General features: G+C 38.7%; 1 protein-coding gene across 26 annotated transcripts in view; it reads right to left on the bottom strand.

Moving 5' to 3' along the window:
* ZBTB20 (zinc finger and BTB domain containing 20) overlaps window positions 1-13,584 on the bottom strand; it is a 775,686-nt gene extending 762,102 nt beyond the window's left edge. For 23 of the 26 annotated variants that reach the window (XR_008553867.1, XR_008553868.1, XR_008553869.1 and 20 more), the window contains exons 1-2: window positions 13,491-13,584; window positions 11,381-11,474 (exon numbers count right to left, since the gene is read on the bottom strand). The gene's annotated coding sequence lies outside the window, so the exon portion shown is untranslated. Of the gene's footprint in view, window positions 1-2,898; window positions 2,994-11,380; window positions 11,503-13,490 lie in introns of all 26 variants that reach the window. The other 3 variants (XM_054700562.1, XM_054700561.1, XM_054700569.1) reach the window with 3 other exon arrangements.
* Between the last annotated feature and the right edge of the window lie 6,051 nt (window positions 13,585-19,635).

Here is a 19,635-nt window from a genome sequence, read left to right as displayed (position 1 = left end):
TCAGTAATCTACCTTCTGGCTCTATGGATTTGCTTATTTTGGACTTTTCATATAAATGAAATCTTATGATATATGGCCTTTGAGGTCTAATTTCTTTCATTTAGCAGGATTTTTTAAATTAAATTTCTTTAAGATTTATTTATTTATACAAGAACTGGGATACAGTCAGAGGCGCAGGAGGGTGAGAGAATTCACAAGAGACATAGAGGGGAGCAGAATAGGCAGATGGACCGAAGACCCTGCTGAGGGGAGCAGTGGGGGACAGGAGAGGTCTGCCATGCCATGTGGGTTTCTCTGCAGTCTGCCGGGATAGAACCCATGCTGCAGAGGCTGCGGACAGCTTCATAGTGCTGCGCTCAACCCGCTGCGCCACCGGGGAGGCCCTAATTAAATTTATTTTTTATATCATTGTCCATTTTTGCTCACATTGATGAGTAAATGATAACTTTCTGGACACTGAGATTCTTGGATTGTAGTCATTTTCCTTTTGTAGCTGGAGAAGTCATTCCACTATCTTCTAGTTTCCTGTTTTACAGATATGAAACTCTATGATACAAATATTGGCATTTAATTTTTCCCTTTAGATGTACTACCTATAGTTCTCCCTAGTATACATTTTTTAAGATTTATTTATTTATGCATACAAGAACTTGGGTGCAGGCCAGAGGTGCTGGAGGTGAGAAGACCCACCAGAGTGGGGAGCAGAACAGGCAGAGTAGTGAAATACATTGTTGATGGGAGCAGTGGGCAAGACAGGAGAGGTCTGCTGCGCCATATGGGTTAGCTCCCTGGCCAGGGATCAAACTCATGTTACAGTGGCTGTTGACAGCTTGATAGTGCAGTATCTTTAACCCCTGTGCCACCAGGGAGGTCCCTTACCTTACTTTTTTTAACATCCATCCAGGTTGTAGCACAAAGCAATGTTCCACTCTTTTTCATAGATGAGTAAGTATTCTATTGTATGGCTATGCCACAATTTATTTATCTACTCATCAGTTGTTGGTACTCTTCTTGGCTATTAAAAACAATGCTGCTGTCAACTGTTGTATACCAGTTTTCTGTGAACTTACTTGAGAATGGAGTTACAGGGTTCATTTTCTAAATTTATCTTCACAAGGAGTTTATGTATTTTATTGGTCTTTCAAAAGAAAAGTCAGATTTTCGGTTGATTTTTATTATATTTTGTTTTCCATTTCAGAAAATATTATCCTTTACATTGATTTCCAAATGATTCCTTTTTTTATTCAAGAACTAACTAGGGTTTGTTTGTTTTTTTTTTAATTTCTAATTCATTAAGATCTTTTGTCATCTTTCAGAGAAGCTTTTAAAATTCTAGTTATACCAGATTATAATCAGAAAATGTGCTTCTAAAACATCTCCACTTTCTAAAATTTAGTTTTCTTTGTGACCAAGCAAGGAGATGTTCACAACATATATAAGAATCTACATATATATTAAGTATATATTATTCCAATTTTCTTAGTCACTTCTTTGTATGTGTTTAACAGAACTGTTTGGCATGTTCTACATTTTTGCTTTATGTGCTTAACTATTATAAATAAGCTGGCTGTCTACAGATTTATGTGGTTATTCTATAAATGTGGTTATTCTAATAAACTGTGCCTTTTATCATAATACCCCTTTAGGTATCAATGTTGTCATTCATATATTTCTATTTTCCTTTCGCTTGTATTTGCCCCATGTGTTTTGTGCCCACCATTTTACAACCTTTCTTTATAACTGCCACAGGCATTCTTATAATGAATGACATGTATTTTTTAGCTCAATCTAACATCTGTTTTTAATGGGAGAGTCTGATCCATCTATATTAAGCATGATAATTAATGTGTCTAATGTTATATATTCCAGTTACTTATATTTAAATTATTTCCTTTGTTTCCCTTTTCTGTTCTTTTTGTTTGATCAAGTGACTTGCATATTTTCTCCTTGTCAATATGGAAGTTTCATGATGTTCTATTGTATTAAACTTCCTTTTTCCATCTCTAATGAAAACACAAACACACACACTCTGTCCCACACCAAGAGGTTCTATCCCTGCTGCCCTTCTTCCCCAATAAAAGAGATCTTTAGGATTCACTTCCTTCTGTCTTCTCTTCTTCCTTCTCTCTTATCACCTACCATTTCTGCTCCTTTACTTTTTTCCTGCCCACCCAGTCCATCAACTAAGTAGTTAAAAAATTTTCTTTACACAAATACGATCCTTTTACATTAAAAGTCTAAAATTGTCTACTTTATTATATATTTACTAGTCATGTATTTTTACATTTTTAGATGAAATTAGACACACACACACATTATATTTACTACTATTTCCTTTCCTCTTCGTGTTCCTCACCCTAAAGTCTTTGTTCTAATTCATATGTTGTTTGTTTATAATCTCTTACCAGATATTTTCTCAGGTAAGTTATAATAATTACATACTCTGAGACTGTCCCTTATTGTATTTCTTTCACATTAATTAGCAAATGATAATTTTCTGGACACTGAGATTCTTGGATTTCCTTTTGTAGTTGGCAGATGTCATACACTATTTTCTAGTTTCCTGGTTTTTTTACAGATATGAAACTCTTTTTATTTTTTATTTTTATTTTTCCCTTTGTAGGAACATGTTTTTTTCTTATCTGGGAGTTTATAAGATGTGTCAGTGTATAGGGTTCAAAACTTTGTTAAGAGTAGGAAGTTCATTTAAAATGTTTAAACACTTAACTGAAATTTATTAAGTATAAAAAATACTGTGCGCCATTTGTCCTACAAACTTCATCCAGATAAGAATCATATAAAATATGAAATTTGGATTTCAGCCACAAATCACTAGGTAATGTGCTTTGTCTATGTTATTCAATACAATATCCCGAATTAATAGCAGATTTCCTTTACCAGTGATCAGTGATATCTGATACATTTCTTTTCTGAATCATGGCATATATAGTATTTTACTGGAACTTCTGCCATGATAGAATTTCATCCAGTACCTAGAAGAATAAAAGATCATGAGCACAGGTAAAAATATTTGGGTTTTGGAAATGTACAGCATATAATAGTTAATAACAATTGTAACTGCTAAATTTGAGCCATCAACAGAAAATAAGGGAATGAGAAGTCTGATAAGCAAAGATCAAAGCAACCATCCTAGGACAGCTACAAAAAAGCCTGATCAATAAAGTACTAAGGAATTTAAAGATCAATAAAATATGGTACCTACTCTTTAAACTGCATTTTGGAAGAGTGCAAGTCTAAATGCTACCCTTCCTGAGTTAAAAATGTCAAAGAATTTGAGTTGAGTTAAATTGCATATAAAACACCCAAGCAAATCAAATTCTTTTTATATTAGATGCACCCAGTTTTGTATATTAAAACTCATAATTACACAAACAATAGAAACAGAGGTATATACAACACAAAACTACAGGAAAACAACAATCATTTATTTTTGGCTTTTATACACGTGGGCAATTTACTTCATTACAAACACTGCAACTACAATGTTGATTATCTGAACCAGAAGGGCCTAGAATCCTGTTCATTTTTTCTTCACATTATTTTTTCACTCAAATCACTCCTTCAACATAGTAGTGCTTTGTTTTCATCCCTTTACTAGAACAAGAAAGATTACAGAGGGCATGGGTTTTCAAAAGTATTTCCCCAAGGGTCACATATGCAAATAACATTGCTGTTAAAAAGACTTAAGTGCCAGAGGTATCAAAAGAACAAGAACAAAAAAGTACCAATGACAATGGACCTGAAGGGAAAGGTGTCATGCATAAACTGAATGCTCTAACTTCTAAATCATCTTTCAAACTTCATAGAATACTTTTAGTGATACATCCATTGAAACATACAAAATGACTGTTGCACTATATTTCCTAATGCACTAAAACTGGGAGCCTAAAGAAAATATCAGCGATATTGTATAAGCAAAAGTAAAGACACAAAAGTGATGATATAGCACTTTCATTATTATTAGACGCCATTCAGATGATCTAACATATTCACATCTACATATTATAGTGCAAAAAGATTATCTCTTAAAACCTTTTGAAATTTCTAGAACCATGTAGACAAAGGATATAAGTATGTATGTATACATCGGATAATACTAGTTTGTGCTAGTTTTAATGTCAGTAAAATTATTTTATGTAATAACAATTCATTTTAAGTTTCTATAATTTTCTTTACCTTAGCTTGTGCTGGTTCTCCTAAATATACTCTAAACTCATGTACTGAGTTTGATTATTTGAGCCTATTCTTCTGATAGAAATGCATTTACCCTATCTAATAACATTTTACCTTTTTTAGTATAGTGATAAATTAAGGAAAGACTAAAGTTACATAAGAGACATCTAGACACTATTCCACAACAAGCCTGGTGGAGCCTGGTCAAAAACTTCATGAGTTTGGGAAGGAGGAGATGAAAAGCAAAATTACATAATGAAATTAAATAAAACTAAGGTGTAATTTATTTTACCCTTTAAATCCTGAGTAAAGCTAACCAGTGTTGTCTTATATCTGAACACTGGACAGCAAACAGCAACTTATAAATAGCCTCCAAAACAATGATTTCAGAGCTGAGTGGTACACAATATACACTCAATAAATGACAGTGTTTCTCAGGCATACCTGTAAGTTTTTATGTACTTCTTGTAATGTACCTGAACGCATGGCGTAACTCTAAGTATTTATGATCATGTTGTTTTGTGCCAACATCATAGCAGCTTTTGCATCCTAAACTCTAAGTGTCCCATGTTTAAGTGTGTTGTTGGTTTCTGGAACAAATGTAAAGGCATAAATAGTAAACAGTGTAGAGCCTTTCAAAGTCATTTAATATCTGCAGAAATTTTGAATATACTCTATTTCCGTTCTGTTTCAGTATTTTTTTTTCCGTATAATCCATAATTCTCGATTACTCAAGCAGCTTAGATTTAGTTGTCCTTTTTGACTTCTCCTTCCAGTATTTCCAACATCTAGTGCTGGCTTTTGACCTGCTCCTACTCATGATTTCCTTCATTTGCTTTAACATTTGTAACCCAACTCCACCGTAGTCCACTGAAGCAAATCAAGCAGCAGCTCCCCAGTCCATCCAATGTAAAACCTTTAGACAAATTCCTTCCCAGCATTTCTAATTCTAGACTTGAGAGTTAAATTTTAAAAACAGACTCTACCATAGCAACCTATCCTCCCACTTCCAGCTTTCACCTTGTCCCCTCCTCAGGAAACGTCTTCAATCTACTATGCTTTTTTTTTTTTTTTTTTTTTTTGTGGGACCCTCCCCGGAGGCAGCCGGGGAACGAACTGTTGCTGCAGAGGCTGTGGGCAGCCTCGCAGCCCAGTGCTCAACTGCTGTGCCACCACGGGAGGCCCAATCTACTATGCCTTTCTTGAAATAAAATGACCAGAAAGAAGCACTGAGTGAAAGTGCTCCCAGAATAGAGGTATGATAAAGAGGTGATGAAGAGCTTAGGTTCCTAGAGCTGGGCCTAAGTTTAAATTCCCAGCTATTATAGAGTAGCTATGTAACTTGGAATAAATTACTTAATGGTTCAGAACTTTAGTTTACCTTTAATATTGGCATAATAAAACTGTCTCACAAGCTTTGAAAGTAACTGAGAAAATGAAACTATAATTAATGTCTGGTACAGAGTAACCTTTGAATAAATGTTGGCTACAGCTATTGTTGTTACTATTATTGTTGTTTAGAACAAAACCAGAATGCATTTTTTTCCTTGCACTATACTTCCCATTCATAATTTTGCAAGTCTTTTTGGCATGAATGTCTTTAGAAAAAAGTACATTAACTTCAATATATATGATTGGTTTCAACTAATAGCCGGGTTCCTCCCTTGTGGCCAGGGGTCAAGACTCAGTGCTAGCTATCACAACAGCCTGAGATCAATCCCCAGCCAGGGAGCTAACCCACATGGCACAGCGGGCCTCTCCTGTCTCACCCACTGCTACCCTTAGCAGCATATTTTAGTCGATCTGCCTTGTCTGCTCCACACTCTATCTCTGATAGATCCTCTCACACATATACCCCCTCCCCACACACCCCTGCCCTACACCCCAGTTCTTTTGTGCAAAAATAAATAAAATCTTCAATTGACTAATATTCTAATATCAATTTCCATTCTAAATATCCCTTAGAATATTTTTTTCCCTTACTTGCATGCATTGAAGCATTCATGCCATCTTTTGAATCTAATGGTTGATCTAAAAATCTTCCTGCCATTTTCCCCTATTAGCTAGACAATTGGTAGGCCACAATAGTTTAGTATTAACTAATATACTGGAGAGTTTACTGTGTATTTTGTCTGTGATTTATAAAATGTTATGATTAGTACCAGGAACATCTGGAGCTGTGAGTGGGTGTAGGGAAGGGGGAAGATCTGGAATTCTACAGCTTTCTCCAGATTGCTCTATTTGTGAATAGGTAAAGTGCTTTATGGTTTTGATCCGCTCACTAATATTCATAGTAGCAAAAGGACTGTGAGTCAATTAAAAAGAAATGGAAAGTGAAATTTTTATGAAAACTCAAGGTTACCATTAAATAAAGACCTGCACATATGTATTTTGTGCTGTTGTTTGCTTCTATATATGATAGCATAGTATTTGCAAAAGCCTTTATAAAAGACTCTTCCAACTGTTCTTCATCAAAATATTCAACTCTGTCTATATATCATACCTCCTATGTAGACCTACTCTTAGATGGATATAATATAGGACGAAAAATCAATGCAGTAGTTAAAAATTACCAGTTTTATAAAATCTATGTGGAAATGGTTCCTGATTAGTCAAAGCATATTTTTTGCTTAGAGAGACAAAAACCTTTATTCTACTTATTTATGTCTCTCAACCTATATATGCTATAAAATTAGGAAATGACAGCGTTAATTCATTCAGTTATTATCTGTTTTTCCCAGTTAAAGAACTTTTATACAGAGTAAAATGCAAAGAATTGTGTTATACATTCTATTACCAATATATCTTTGTGAGTGAAAATGAGTTGATAAAAAATGTAAACTGATAAATTTACTATAGCAACCAACTATAAAAGATTATATGTACCTAATCCTATACTTATACTATGCTATATTTGAAAGCAAGTATTATTAAAATGAAATTTTTATCACAGACCGAAAGTAAAAAAGGAAAGTCAGATATTTTACATATACTATTTCCTGGTATCCTAAACATCACTTCTAGTCACATTACCTGACGCTAAAATATAGACTCAAGTAATGAAAGATACACATTATTATAGTGGAAAGGGACCCAAAGATGAAGAAGCTAAGGCAGAGATCCAGATTATGTGACATGCCCAAGATCATATATTTAGTAGCAGCATTAGACCTAGAGCAGTGTCTCCTAACTTTACATCTGAGATTTCTGACACTGTGAAATTCAAAAGTTAAATAGATGAGGAATTGAGTTCTTATCCCCTCAAGTTAAAAATCTATGAATTCAATGACTTCTACTTGGGTAAGAGAGTGATTCTTCCAGTTTCCTTTAGCAACAGTAATCTGTGTTCCAAAATGCAGGTATGCAAAACTAAAATGAATTTCTAGTTACTTATAAAGCTTTAACTATAAATAAATCTTCAGACACTTACTAATGAAAGTCAGCAAAAGGAAAAAAACAAAAGCAGGTACCAAGAATTTCAAAACTAGAAGTACAAGTCCTTTTTGTATGTATAAATTAGAAATCTTAAAAAGCATTTTAAGAAGTTTTAAAAGTAACTGAAAAGGAGATTAAATCAGTACACCCAATTCTCTAAAGTGTGTGTATATTTTTCCTGAAGTGCATATTCATGAGCTGACAGTAGAGACAGGCTGGCTGCTTTGTTTGACTATAGTTCTGTTTACCTCCTACTGTCAAGAATGGATTTTGACACTTACAGTATTAATATTGCTATTTTTATTGATATAATTAGCAATGCTACAAATAATTCTTTGGCCTGCATATCTAAGTATCTCATTGTAATCAGCAGTATTAGGACTAGTCTTTCTTATGATGCCTTGGAAATAGACTACTGGCCCAAAGAACCCAACTGACCTCATGATGTGAAAATTACTGAGAAAAAAAAAATTGCCATGTCAATAGAGCCTACTGTTTTGTGTATGACTTCACTAAACAAACTAGTTTATATTTGTTTGAAACTAAAGTTTCTCACCAATCTGCTGTTTCAATTTCACATCACACCATATTGTACCTAAAACAGGCAATCTGGATTCCTGTTGCTACGTTTTTTTTCCCCCAAAACAGCTCAGGAATGGGTTTGAAATACAAGGCTTGAATATACAAAGCAAAAGAATTAAGACAACCAAAATTCAGAATTGGTGGATGAAAATAATTGTGCTTAAAGTCATTTGTGTAACTGCTAGTGGGTGGCCCACTTGTGAGTTTTTGATTATTACATGAAAGCAAAATCAAAACATATTTTATCTTGCCTCTAGATCGCATCAGCTGTGACAATAACCTTATCTAGACCTTGAATAGTTTGCTCATAAAACAAAGTGGGGTGACTGACCCAGTGCATACTCAACATGAAGCACAAAGGCCAAAACAAAACTACAATACAATTCAAAACAAGTTTTTGGAAATTTTAGAATAGTGTATTAAACCTTTCTTTGTCTCTATCACTTGACAGATGGTTAGCCCTTACACAGCCTCGTATCTTTGGCAAAGAAATGACTGTATCTAGCCAATAACACCCCAAATTTTGACTTAAAATGCACTGTACACATTCTTACACTTACCTTAAAAATATGAATATTAATAGAATTACTCATGCTTACTTTATTACTATACAAATTTGACAGATGTCACAATTTTATCTTTTACTCTATGAACACCTCTTTCTGAAACTCTCAACTGCTTTATCATGTGGATCCAGGACTCTCACAACTCTTTACTTCAGATTTCATTCATTTTATGGCCTGCTTGATAATCATGCTTTAAAAACAAACTTCCAAAATAACTCTTAATCCAAAATTATTAATAAAAATTGCAAATACTCAATTAGCTTGTGTTTCTATGTTGCTCAGACCAAAGTTTTGGTAAATAACAAAGTGAAATAAACATAATCACCTGGAAATTTTGAATGCTTTCTATGTCAAGGACCACAGGCAGGACTGGAATTATTTTTCCAGAAGTGAAATGTGTCTTTATTCAAAAATTGCTCATATATAAATATACTCACATGCACACAAGCATACATTGATAAACCATCCTTATTAGAGTTAGAAAAGTTCTTAGTTTTTAGCCATTCTTCCACCTTGCTCTTTAAAAAAGATTTCAGCTAAAACAATTATATTCCATTAGTTATAGTCTCTGCTTTTCTTCTTAGTCTTCCTATTTACAGCTTTCAGAGGTTGGCAGGTCTGAATACAAATAGCCAGAGGCAACTTCAATGTTCTCTAACTTGCATTAATATGTACCCTTTCTGGAAGAGGTGATTATGCTACAAATTAGCATAAATAGAGGTCCCATGTAGGTACAGCAATACAAGGCCTTCACAGCAGGGGATGGGAGGACTGGCAGTGGATGGATTGTATGTTTAAAAAAAAAAAAGTTATGCTAAGAATTGAACTTGTGTTTGGCTAACAAAATAAAACTCAACATGACAGAATAATAATGAAAATCAGAACCTGTTATTTGAGAACTATGAACTAGGTTTTGGAAAGGTGAGACACCCACCAGTAAAAGCAACACACTCTGCTTTAAATCACATACTCCTTAACCAGGCACCAAGTTTCCTTCTGTGAGAAACCTAGGATTTTTACACCTACAGACTAAATGATTAGATTTAAAGTAATGCTAAAATCTTCAGTAATGTTCCTCTTGCATTACAAATGGTCTATTAAATCAGAGAGGTGCCAATCAAATGCTTTGTAGTTTGAAAGAAAGGTTTAAATAACAAAGCGTTTTTTACAGGTCTCTCTTTTTCTCTCTTTAATGTCACCTATAAATTAATTACAACAAATTTCTATCTTCTCTTGATAAAACCACAACTGAAAAAGATTTAGCTACTTGATTCTTCAGACATATTCCTAAAACAAATTCGAACTAAAATAAGATATTCTACCTTATGTCTTACACAATTTGCTAATAAGATAAAAGCTCCATAGGAATTTTACAGTAAATTTCAAGACACAAATTTTTTAAATATAAAGTAACATTTTATTTACTTCACAGGTATACTTAAAATTATGGGAAAAAAAGAATACCACTATGTTAAAAAGGACCTACTGAAATGTACGGAGAATGTTTCAAAACAGGAAGAGTACAAATACAAAATGAGTTTCCCTGGTAAATGCCTCCCTGCACCTCAAAGTTCAGTTAATTCCCTCAAATCCATATTCCCTAAGAGAAGAAAGCAGTTAGGTTATAAAGTTTCATCCCAAAATCTCATCTAGCAAATCTAAAGTACACAAAGTATATATTACCTTAAAATGCAATCTGCATAAGGGCACGTAATTTTATCTTGTTCACTGTTAAATCCCAAGTGTCTAGAACAGTGTCTAGAACAATCTGATGAAGTTAAACATCCATTTATAAAAAATTTGACTATTTTTGAGAATAAAGCAGAGCCCAACAATTTTTTTTTTTTTTTTTTTTTTTTTTTTTTTTTTCTGGCCCTTTATAAGAAAGTGCTCACCCTACCATGGGAGTCAAGGTAACTCTGCCAGCCCCCCACGGTTGTTAGAGCCCAACAATTTAAACTTGAGTCTTCCAAATATTTTAAAGGCTCTCCTTGCCACTCATTCTAAAATATTCAGAATAATTTGCAATTCATTTATCAGTTTTAGACCCTTTATAGGAATTTAGTTGTATCTTTTATCACTCTTCTAAAATGACCCAATTATTCAGTCTAGCCTTTTTCCTAGGAAGCTCAATTTCGTTAAAAAGTCTTCTGAAGACCTTCACTACTGATATAAAAATAATTCATTTAAAAGAGTTTTTTCCTTCGATTTTATTCCTATACCAAGTAGCCAAATTCATATTAATTTGACAGCAAGAGTAGCTGGATATTTGTGGACCCCCAAAATTTTATGACCTAACTAGATAGGAAACTGGCATCTTATCAGCCACTAGTTGTAAATACCCCCACTCCCCAAATCACAACCTTCACATGAAGTTTTTCTTTCCTCAAGTATGCCACTTAAACTCATATGGTCTTCAAGTAACTAATCAATGTACACTTGAACTTTATCTGTATTCTCTTGGTATAATAATAGCATTAAAATATTGTCATCTTAACTGGACTAGACAGGCAAGCATAAAAACCTCTTCCTGGAAATAGATCAAATTTGACAATTCTTAGTCTTAAACTTCTTTCCTTAGTCTGTTAAAATCAGGACCTCACCATGAAGGGCAGATTGCTTTGGAGACTGGTAGCCAGTTATCTTGTCACCTGATCTTCACATGCAAAAGGCCTGTATTCCACTGGTCTGTGAGATCTGAAATTACAAAACCAAAAATTCCCAACTGCCGACTCAATGAGCAGCTAATTTATTTCTAGATAACTTTTTTTCTTCTCATTTGTTTACCTGAAGCACCATTTATTCTCAAACCCTCCAATACTGAGCTAAATGGAAATCAAAACCCATTTGTGATCTTAGGAAATAAATTTTGAGGACTGAACAAGAAGTAACATTAACAATTCTTCAAGGAAAATTCAAAAATCTTTCTTGCGAGAACACTAACCCTGGGGTGCCAGGATATCATCATGCAGTAAATGTTTTTGGACTGTGATAGATTCAGGTTAATAATAAGGAAGAGCAAACAAAGGTATGAAAAAAAAATCAATGTAAATTGGAGTTTTGTTGTTGTTTTCCTAAAAATACAGATACAGATGGAGCAAAGCACAAAAGCACAAAATAGTCAAATCTTGACTGGCAAAACTTACAAGCAGGGATGTAGTTGGGGGATGGAGCAAGGTATTTTAACTATTCCCACAAAGGGCCTGTGGGATAAGGTGCAACAGGTAGGGAAGTAAGCCATTAATGAATGAGTGTGTTAGTGACAACTGCCTAATATTTAAATTTAGTGTTTACAGCTATAGAATTTATTTACAAAAATGGTCGTTATAATTTATTTGTTTGGAAACCTTCAACAGCAACAAGATAGCAACTTTAGAACATAGTTCACTTGACAACATTGCCTCTTTAAATGAATTATCTTCTGCTTTTTTACTAGCTGACATTTACACATGCCCCTGCAGCGAGAAACTCTGCACTTTGGCAACATTTTGATATTTAAATTTTAAGTAGCAGTGCGGAAAACTTGCACATATCTAGAAAGTGAAGATGTTCAACGCAGCTTGGGCCAACATCGCTGCTGATGAGGATACTTAGCCCACTGGCTTCCAAACTACTTCCTGTTCCATGCAGATTTCCATTGAAGAACTGTCATCTCGCAACTGACCGCGTTCGACTGGGTTCAGAGTTAAGAGACCAGCGGATTACCGCGCTAGGTAGTGTAGCTGTGCGCCATATTGTGTTTTTCGCTAATGTTTATAGTTGATGTGTGTGCCTGGCATATGCTTGTGCAAGTGTGTTTATCAATAGAACTTTTTAGAGAATCCCTGCCTCCTGCCTCTTCAGCATCCTTAAAAAGGGTAACAGTTTCGGGGGTGCGGAGGGGGGCTTTGGGAGAGGGGTGGGCCAGGACCAAAAGGGGCAGAGTCAGGAATACATTCAACAATGTAAAAGAGTGTATTTCTTTTAAACTTTCCAAACGCTTCCAACTGTTTGATCGCAGCTATTGAACAAAGCTCCAGCATGTTTTAATGTCTCCCGGGGGACCCTAGGAGGCCAGAGAGGAAGGTGTCTTCCCTCCCCAAGCCCCCTCCTTCCTAGTCGCAGAAGCGAAGCAGGCGGGGGCCGGAGCTCCGGGGTCTGGAGTGGAGTCCAGCGGCTCTGGGGCCAGGACCCCTCCCGCCCCCCAGTTCTACGAAGACGCTCCCGAGACCGCGGGAGCCAAGGCAAGCGGGGGAGGGCGAGGAAGGAGGGGACGGACGACGAGCGGGCGCCCGCGGCAGCTCCTGAGCCCCGCCAGTCCCCCTCGGCTCCTCTTCTTGGAAGCGGCGGCTCCAGGCGCGGAGTCGAGAGCGGCAGAGACACGTTTCCAGCTGCGGGACGCCCCGCCCGCTTCTGCGACCCGGGACTCTCCCGCGCTCCCTCCCGTTCCGCGGGGTCGGGCGAGGCCGCCGCCGGGCGCTGAGGGGGCGCCCGGGGGAACGGGGCGCCGGCGGGGCGGGGTGGGGCGGGGCGCGGGGGCGCGCGCGCTCGGCCGGCCGACCGCTCGCGGGCTCGCCGCTCCGACTCGCTCCCCCAACCCCACCCCGCGCCTCTCCTTCCCCGTCACGCCGCCGCCCCCCATCCCGAGCGCCTCGCAGACGCTTCGTCCCCCTCCGCACGCACACACCCCTCCCTCCCGCCCGCCCCACAACAAATTAGAGTTTTTGGCGTTACCTCCTCGCGCTCTTTAATCTTCTTTCCTTAACTCCTAAACTTCCCCCCGCCCCTACTTCTTCGGCAGAAGACCCACATTGGGCGCCTCACGCAGCGAACCCGCAGCCTGGCCACACTATTGGGTGGCTCTCCTGCCACTCTCGGCTTCAGTGAGCCAATAAAAGTGGAACGCCCCTCGTGAGGTTGCCGCCCATAAACAAAATGCACTCTTCCTCCTCCCCTCCCCACACCCGTCCCCGCCCCTTCTGCCTCTGCCCTCATCTTTACCTCCTTCCATTGGGCCAGTCGAGGTCCAATCCGCTATCTCAAAGACCCATTGGGGCACTGAAACTTCGCTCACCGAATTGTTAACACTCCATTGGTCCACAGTCTTTCCAGGCTCCCGCCCCTGCCGCACCTTCGCCCACTCTAAAGAGGTTAGTCATAGCTCGTTGTTCAGTGATCCGAGAGGTGGGAGGCTATTGGTTGACAGAGCCCGTCAGACCGGACTGGAGTGAGCCGTGATTGGTCAGCATAAACACGATCAAGTTTGGCTGTCGACGCCTCCGCTCCTCCTCCCCCTTTTCCTCCACGCCCCCGCCTGCTTTTACTTTCTACGCATTTCTATTTCCTCCTTTATTTATTTATTTGTGATAAACTTAAATGACCCGGCGACGGAGGCGGGACTCGAGCCGAGGCGGAGGATGACGAAGGGCCGCCTGGGGCCAATTGCCGAGGGGGCTGCGGGGTGAGGGGCAGCGGCGGCGGCCAGTGAGAGGCAGGTGTCTGGAGCGCGCTAGGCCTATGGAGCCGGGAAGCCCCAGCGGAGGCGGCGGTTACCCGCTGTCTGGCGCGGCGAGCTCGCGGGGGGAGCCTTGGGAGGGAGGAGGGAGTGTCGCCGTCGCAGACGGCTGAGGCTGCAGGATGGAAGCTGCGGATCCAGAGCGGGGGCCGGGGGGGCCGGGGAGGAAGCGGGAGAGGGGCTCTGGCGGGGCGGCGGCGTGCAAGGCCACACCGAGTCAGGGTTGCTTTCTGCAGAATGGGGCGCAGGTTGCCAAGCCAGGAGGTCACCAGAGGCCGCTGAAACAATGCCAGAATTCAGGAAAAAATTGCTCGTGTAGAAGGTTTAGAAAAATACTGTGTAAAACAGTTCGGAGTAAAGCCGCCTTTGTAAATGGAGATACTAGCTCACGGGAATGTTTCTTGTTACTAAACGCCTCAAGTACCCATGGCCCAACTGGAGCCCTCAAAATTCAACCTCCCCAGGGCTCCGAGGAGCAAATAAAGCAACACGGAAAATTAAATGCGGTTCAGATGCTTTAATAAAGCCTTCATCCTTGTCCATTTGTCACTCAGCGTAGCCCACCAGAGAGCCAAATTCTTACAAGTGTTGGTCCAGTACTTGGGGACTGGGCGGGAGAGGGGATTGAAATTCAAGGCAAGCAGGAAGCTTAGAACAGATTTCTAAAAGCGATTCCTAAAGAACTAAGATGGAAATTAAAAACACGCCCTTCACTCTACCAAAAAGAAAAAAGTTGCATATTTTATAGCCTAATCTGTCACACCATAAGCTATCAAAAATAGCATAAATACAAAGAGTACAGTATTTGCAATTTGAAACTTTTTTATAAGATACGTTTGATGTATAGTTTCCAATAGACTTGCGTTGTGTACAATGAATCTTGTCCTTGGTTTCTTGCAACATATAACTTAATTTATGTCACTAGAGATGATTGGGCACAACTCCAGATACAGCTTGGATAAGTGGGAATTAGCCGAGGAACAGGGTAGGAGTCAATGAATGAAAAATGACTCAGGAAACAGGGATAAGGGGAGATTTTGGCCAAAACAACCTAACAGGATTCTTACCGAAGACAGGCCTGGGTGATCAAACTAAGAGTGAACTGACCTAGGAGAGGACAGATGGTATATACATACACCTCCACCAGTTCTCCCCTCACCCCCAGACACACACACACACACACACACACACACACACACTATCCTGAAAATGTAGCAAGAATCCCTTAATTATTCAAGTGGCAAAAGAAATGTTTTCCTGGTTAACAATTGGCAGAATACAGTAAAAGGCTGCAATAAGAATGATGTGGTAAGAAAGCATGGGCGGGTGATGAAAAAGTCGTAATTGATGGAAAATGAGAATGGAATAAGATTGCTTAGAGAAAAATTTTATCAAGAATTTTTGTCAGTCCCCTAAGCAGCAGCCTTCTTAGATGCTAACTAGTTTACAAGTCTTTAAACTTTAAAAGAGATGAAACTAGTAGTAAATGTTCTCTTCCTATGCTACAAAGGACACTTAGACTTTGAATACTTTATCCATGTCACTAGTAGTGTTAGAGGGAAAAGGATGTCCTAAAGCTAATTCCATACAGGCTTTGTGGACTCCACCCCCACTGCAGACCAAAGCTATCAGGACATTGGGAAAGACAAATCCCATCACCACCAAAGGGAAGGTTGCTGGAACCTGAGGGTGGGGTTAAGCAGCCACGTTTGGTATAAAACCAGACACATGGGCTTTGTGGGGGGGGGATCCCCTTTTTGGTTCTCCGCCAGCTCGCAGTGCTAGGCCACCTCTCAGAGTGCCTTTGGGTTTCCAGGTCGTTGGATCGGGTAGGACGCATTAAAGACTTTATTTCCCTATTTTCTCCCTGAGTTGTACATTTCCTCATTTCCTTTTCCCTTGTAAATAAACCTTTTATTAACCTTTTGTGTGTGCATGGAGTGGAGTATTAATACGTCCCTTTTAAGCGCGGGGGTGAGGACCCTCAGCCAGGCAATCCGTTTTATATCGGGGCTGCTCTGTAACAGTTGCAGAGTGTGTTTTCAAACTATATTACAAATTTCTAGTTCCAGTTACAAATCTAGCTCCAAATTACTATATTACAAATCTCTAGTAATCTTAAATGAAACAGAATGGAGATCTCAGAAATAAACCCATGAAGATATGATCAATTCATTTTTGACAAAAACATCTAAAATATGCAATAGGAAAAAGCCCAGGTCTTAATAAATGGTACTGAGAATACTAGAGAGCTATTTGCAAAAGAATGAAACTGGACCTTTATCTTATGGCATACACATATGGCATACACATATGTATGCCATACATATATACATTATGCCAAATTTAACTCAAAATGGATGAAAGTCTTGATTGTTAGGCCTGAAACCATAAAACGCTGAGAAGAAAACAAAAGCAATAAGCTCCTTAACATCAGACGTGGCAATGATGTTTTTGGATCTGACACCAAAGGCAAAAACAACAAAAGCAAAAATAAACAAGTGGGACTACAACAAACTAAGAAGCTGCTGCATCACAAGGAAAATCATCAACAAAATGAAAAGTCACCCTACTATTGGGAGAAAATATTTGCCAATGATATATCTGATAAGGGATTACTATCCAAAATACATAAGAGCACATATAGCACAATAGCCAAAAAGTAGTCTGATTTTAAAAGGAGCAGAAATGTAAATAGACATTTTTCCAAACACTATATATAGATGGTTAAAGGTACATGAACACATGCCCAACCTCACTATCACCAGGGAAGTGCAAAATCAAAACCCCAATAAAATATCACATCACACAAGTTTTATGTCTATTATTAAAAAGAAAAAGAAATACTATTAAGTGTTGGCAAGGATATGGAGAAATGGAAAACATAGTGCATTATTGGTGCGATATAAATTAGTGCAGGGGGCCTCCCTGATGTGGCAGTGGTTAAAGTCTCAGTGCTATCAAGCTATTGCCAGCCACTGCAGCATGAGTTCGATGCCCAGCCAGGAAGCTGACCAACATGGAGCAGCACACCTCTCCTGTCTTGCCCGCTGTTCCCCTCAGCAGTGTATTTCATTAGATTCACCTGTTCTGCTCCCCACTCTGTTTCTGATGAATCCTCTCACATACCCCCATGCCCCACACCTCTGCCTACACCTCAGTTCTTACATGCACAAATAAATATGAAGAAATCTTTAGAAAATAAATAAAAATAAATAAATGAATAAATGAATTGGTGCATGGACAATGGAAACAAGTATGATGGTTCCTAAAAAAATTACAAATAGAACTACCATATGATTTAGCAATTCCACTTCTGGGCATTTGTCTCAAGAAAATGAAAGCACTAACGCAAAGAGATATATATGCCATTATGCAGCACTATTTACAATAGCCAAAATATGGAAGCAACCTAAGTGTTAATAAAAATGAATGGACAAAGAAAAAGTGATAGATAGGGCCTCCCTGGTGGCGCAGCGGGTTGAGTGCAGCGCCGTGAAGCTGTCTGCAGCCTCTGCAGTGCGGGTTCGAATCCTGGCCCAGCCAGGGAGATACCCACATGGCGCAGCAGACTTCTCCTGACTCGCCCGGTGCTCTCCTCAGCAATGCTTTCATCCGTCTGGCTGTTCTGCTCCCCGCTCTGTCTTTGCTGAATTCTCTCACTCTCCTATGCCTCTGGCCTGTACCCCCATTCTTGTATAAATAAATAGATCTTTAAAAAGAAAAAATGAAATATATATATATATACATAAATATATATGGATATTATTCATCCATTAAAAAAAAGAGTGAAATCTTGCTATTTGCAACAACATACTTGAACTTTAAAAGGAAAAACCGTTATACAAATAATACATGATTTCACTTAACTGTGGAATTTTAAAGTTATATAAATGTATCTCCAAGTTATTAGATACAAAGAACAGACTGGTGGTTTCCAAAGTTTGGCTATTGGAAGGTGGGGGTGAGCAAAATGTGTAAAGAAGATCAAAGGTAAAAAATGTAGTTATAAAATAAGTCGTGGAGGTATAATGTACTGTATAGCAACTATAGTTAGCAATACTATATTGCATAATTGAAAGTTCCTAAGAGTAAGTCTTAAAAGCTCTCAAAACAAGAAAAAAAATTTAACTATGTATGGCAATGGATATTACTTTGACTTATTGTGGTGATCATTTCATAATATATACAAATATTGAGTCATACATATGATACTAATATAATATATGTCTCAATTTAAAAAGAAATGTGGCAGGACATCCTGCAATAATTAAGGCTAGACAATTATATCCAAAGCTGTTAGATGTAGATTTCTATAAATTCACATGTAACCCAGATGCGATACCAGTTATTCTGGCTCTGGAGACACATAATATTTGCCTAGAACCTCCAAATCCACAAGATAGTAGAAATCTGAAGCCCTTTACAAGATTTCATTGTATTTGCAGAGGCTTGTATTTGCCAAATTTCTTGTACCTACACACTCATTTCTTTTTTTTAAAGAGGTATTTATTTTTATACAAGAACCAGGGTATAGGCCAGATGTGCGGGAGGGTGAGAGGATTCACCGGAGACAGAGCAGGGAACAGAACAGGCAGACTGAGGAAATACACTGCTGAGGGGAGCAGCAGGCGAGACAGGAGAGGTCTGCTTCACCATGTGGGATTCTTGCCAGCTGGTCGGGATCGAACCCACGCTGCAGAGGCTGCGGACAGCTTCACAGTGCTGAGCTCAACTGCCTGCGCCACCAGGGAGGCCCCACACTCATTTCCATGCATGTTTCACATTTTATACCAATTCATTGATTTAAATGGGAGATTCATATCAGAACCATAAGTTTCCACCAAAAGCTCACTCGCATAATGAGAATCTAATGGTCTTGGCTAAAGTATGTGAATCTAGGGAAACGAGAATAGGGTGAAGGGGGGAAAAAGAAGAAATACATTAAATGAAAATGTGTTGGCTCAGGTGGCCCAAAAGAGCACAAGATAAACAAAAGCAATAAATGTGCAGCATGGTAAAAGGCACAAAGATTTCATGAATTCCTAGACCCAGTTGCCCTGAGATCAGCTACTAGGATCATTCCTACTACCACAAGTCAACAGTTGTTTTTTTTTTTTTTTTTTAATTTTTTTTTAAGATTTATCTATTTATGCATATAAGAGCTGGGATACAGGCCAGAGATGCGGGGGGTGAGAGGATTCACCAGAGACAGAGTGGGGAACAGAACAGGTAGATTAACCGAAATACACTGCTGAGGGAAGCAGCAAGCACGTCAGTAGAGGTCTGCTGCGCCATGTGGGTTGCTCTCTGGCCGGCTGGGAACTGAACTCATGCTGCAGAGGCCGAGGATTGCTTCATAGT

Source organism: Talpa occidentalis, unplaced genomic scaffold, assembly GCF_014898055.3.
Source record: "Talpa occidentalis isolate TD23 unplaced genomic scaffold, MPIMG_talOcc4v2.1 talOcc4.4, whole genome shotgun sequence".
NCBI lineage: Eukaryota > Metazoa > Chordata > Mammalia > Eulipotyphla > Talpidae > Talpa > Talpa occidentalis.
Note: the sequence above shows the minus strand (reverse complement) of the source record. Positions and strands in the feature narration are given on the sequence as shown.